Below are 3,747 nucleotides of genomic sequence, written 5' to 3' on the forward strand. Positions count from 1 at the left end.
CAGGCCTTTTTCCCCACCCTTTTACACAATCTTTTCAGAATCTCTAAATAGAAAGCTTGATTAACAGTTTGATCTGGTGGAATGAATTCCAAATGCACTATCCTGCTCATGTTAAAAAAAAGAGAGAGAGCATCATTTGGGGGGGGGGTACCCCCTCATAAATCCATATGAATCAGGATATTCTGATTACTATTTTGATTCTACTGTACGTTACAGTTAATCAAGGGTCACCACCCTATCCACCACAGAGTTTAATTAGCCCACTGTAGCTAGGCGTCTTCCTAAACCCATTAGGGCAGACCTCACGGCCAGATCTGACTTACAATAGCAATTGCATACAATAGCAGCATGAAATAGGAATCACAGGCATCTCCCATGATGCTGGGGCTACCTTCACAGATTTGTTCCTCACTGCTGTAGCAAAAGTTGTGTTTTCTGGGTACTCCATGTGTGGGTCTCTGGGTCTGTGATGGCTAGATTTTATGTCAATTTGATGTATCTGTGCGAAGATAGGGATGGAGCCACCCACCAATCAGGTCACAGCCTAATGACACCTGCTTAAGAGTGTGGCTTTTTATTAAAGGCGAACCTTGGAGACATTTTCTCTCTCCTTCTTCCATCCTTCCTGGTTGATTGGGTCCTGCGTCTCATGTCTGGAGCTGATGATTTATGTGGCCTGGCAACTTTGGGAGATGTTAGTGCCCTGCCATGTTCATACAGATTTGGATCCACATAACTCTGCACCCACAGGCTTGTGATCTCCCAGATTGCCCCTTCACCATCCTGCTTTATTACCATTATATGTGTGTCTTGGAGGACCGACAGCATCATTGACTTGGGTTGAAAAGGGCAGGGCTATATTCTTGATATAAAGTTCATTCTTCTTTCAACATATCCGAGTGTCACTGGCTTTGTTGCTCTAGAAAAGTCAACTTATCAAGGGTCTATCCTGGTAAATCCACTCTGAAATACTTATTTCCTTAAGTCTTTTGATACATGCTTCTATAGGTTACCAAGGTAGGTCTGGTACTTCAGTTCCTAGACCATCATACATCCCATGCTTCAGCACATCAAGTCAAGAAAATAAACTATTAGACCCCTTAACATTGAGTATTCAATGAAGGCATTATAGACTCAGATCAACAAACTCAGACTGAAACCTTACTTTCACCATATCCCATACCCTTAATAACCAGTGTTACTTATATCCTCCAAGTCTCTGTCTGTGCATATTAGAAAACAGGTTTTTCTAGGAGAATAGTCCACCTCTTCCTGAGTTATCATCTGTACTTCACCTTTTGGGACTCGTTGAGACTTAAGTCTAATTATAAGTCTAGAAGCAATAATGAGTTGTGAGCGTGATTCCTGGGAACTCTGAGTTATATTTCATAAGGCATCTGCTGCAGATAATGCTCGGAAACAGCCCCAGATGCCCTATCAGCATGCATTTGTTGTTAGGTGTGATTTAGTCAGCCTGAGCCATAGCATCCTTATGCATAACAGAATGAAATACTCCCTGATCCTGCAACATCCTCACAATTATTCATATTCTTGAGCCTGTTGTAGCCATGATCAGTCCATCTCCTTCAGGGCCTTCTCCTCTTTCAATGCCCCTCTATTTTTAACAAACATGACATCCTTGTCCGGGGACTGGTCTCTCTTGACAACACGTTCAAAGTATTTAGGACAAAATCTCACCACCCTTGTCTCTAAGGAGCACTCCTTACCATACTTCTACCAAGACAGAGTTGTTTGTCCTTAAAACAATTCATGGTACTTTCAGCATTCTTCTCCAGCACCACAATTTAAATGCACATATTCTTCTTTAATCTTCCTTATTCAAAGTCTAAATTTCACGTGCATATGAGTTGATTTGACTCACATGGACCCTTTAGAACAAAATACAACTGCCCCAATGGATGTCTGAGGTGTTAAACATGTTTTTTTGAGATTTCAAATATCTATGAAAGCAGACAGCCTCATCTTTCTTCCGTGGAGTGACTTGGTTGGCGGGTTTGAATTACTGAACTATCAGTTAGTGGTCTAATGCATGACCCCAGGATAAAAGTTAGGGAATATTGGGTTAGTTTGGGTTCTCTATAAAAGTAAAAGCAGTGAGGCTTGTATATTTTTGTAGATTATGTTTGTAGATTATGTATAATTAAAGAGTTCGGTATAGGTATCAAGTTGACAAAGGGTGGTCTGTGGTAACTAGAATTTACAAATAGATACTCCTGGGTAAAACTAGACAAGAGAGAGAGAGAGAGAGAGAGAGAGAGAGAGGTGAGGAGAGGAGAGCAGAGAGATATCAAGAAATGGCTTACACAGTTGTAGAAGGAAAACAAATGATTCTTATATGTGTATGTATATAGAAAAAGATTTGTATCAAGAAATGGCTTACATAGTTGTCGAAGTAGCTAAGTCAAGGCCGGTTCAGGTCTGGCTTCTCCTGACTCATGTAGCTTTGGAAGCTGTGGAGCAGGAAGACGAAGCAGGAGGGAGAGAATTGAGAAAAAGACACTGGTCAGATCAATAACTGTATCCCAGGCACAAGGAAAAGTATTAATTTGCTCAGGCAACAAAACCACATCTGAAACAGCAGCTTAAATTAGAATCTCCATCTGGTTCTGTTCATAACCATCCACTGTCATTTACCAAGCTCCATCTTATTTTTCCAGAGGCCAAATAGGCATATTAAATAGAGATATGGTAGGAATCATCACCCTTACACCCTTGAAGTCCTTGAGGGGGGTACTAATCTCTGGAATCTCTCCAGTATGTCTTTTCAAAAAATGCATTTCTTAACTAGAGCAATTACTTGGGATTGATTCAAGGACCCACTGGACTCAATGTGAGAGGACTCCTGAGTTAAGGCTCCATTGATAAATTTACCTCCATATACTCCCACCATGACTGGTGGGTCTTCAAAACATTTTGGCTCTTGGGTTTAACACCAATTCAGGGCCAGTGTCCAGTGATTCCCAAAAGGTTTGATTATTTCCTTTTAGCCAGTGAATAGTCTGTTTTGTGAAACACTGGAGATCTCTTTGGAGAAGATTGTGAGAAGGACTATCAGTATAAACATTTGATGGTGTAGCAGGTCGTTCCTCAAAGATACCTAGTCTCCTTTCATTCAAGGGGTTTGTATATCTGTAAACTGGCTCAAATCTGGGAATTGATTGAGCGGTTTTGACTGTATTATGGCAATAACCATGAGACTACCATTCACTTGATCTAGAATTTTTCTGCTGTTATAGAGATCAAGAAAATATTTCATAGGCTTCCCATCTACTTCCCTCCTGACACACACTGCCTAAACAGACAAACTATAGGTTCATATGAGTCATGCTATCCTAATTACTACTTTGACTCTTTTGTCCATTATTGTAATCACACCCACCTTGTCTGCCTTTATTGAGTGTTGTAATGTTGCTCCTAATCCCACGGGATTTTATTAGCCCCATTGAAGGCAAGGCTTTGAGAATTAAGCTGGCATTATAATTCAGTGATGATAAGAGTCCTATGATAAGGAATCCTATGATAAGAGTCTGGGTTTAGTTTTCAGTAATATTAGATTATTGTTGTTGTTGTTGTTATTGTTGTTGTTAGAAGAGATAAGGCTTTCTCTCAAGTCACAAGTATACATTTTAAGGTTATTTAGTCAGTATTTGGGGTGTTCTTCAAAGCTCTGAGTCCATCTGTTCCCTTTACCCTTTCGTCTACTTTAGGTTGTACAAAACTACCAGC

This window comes from Echinops telfairi, unplaced genomic scaffold (assembly GCF_000313985.2).
Source record: "Echinops telfairi isolate 266 unplaced genomic scaffold, ASM31398v2 ScPeMD7_70;HRSCAF=299, whole genome shotgun sequence".
NCBI classification, from domain to species: domain Eukaryota; kingdom Metazoa; phylum Chordata; class Mammalia; order Afrosoricida; family Tenrecidae; genus Echinops; species Echinops telfairi.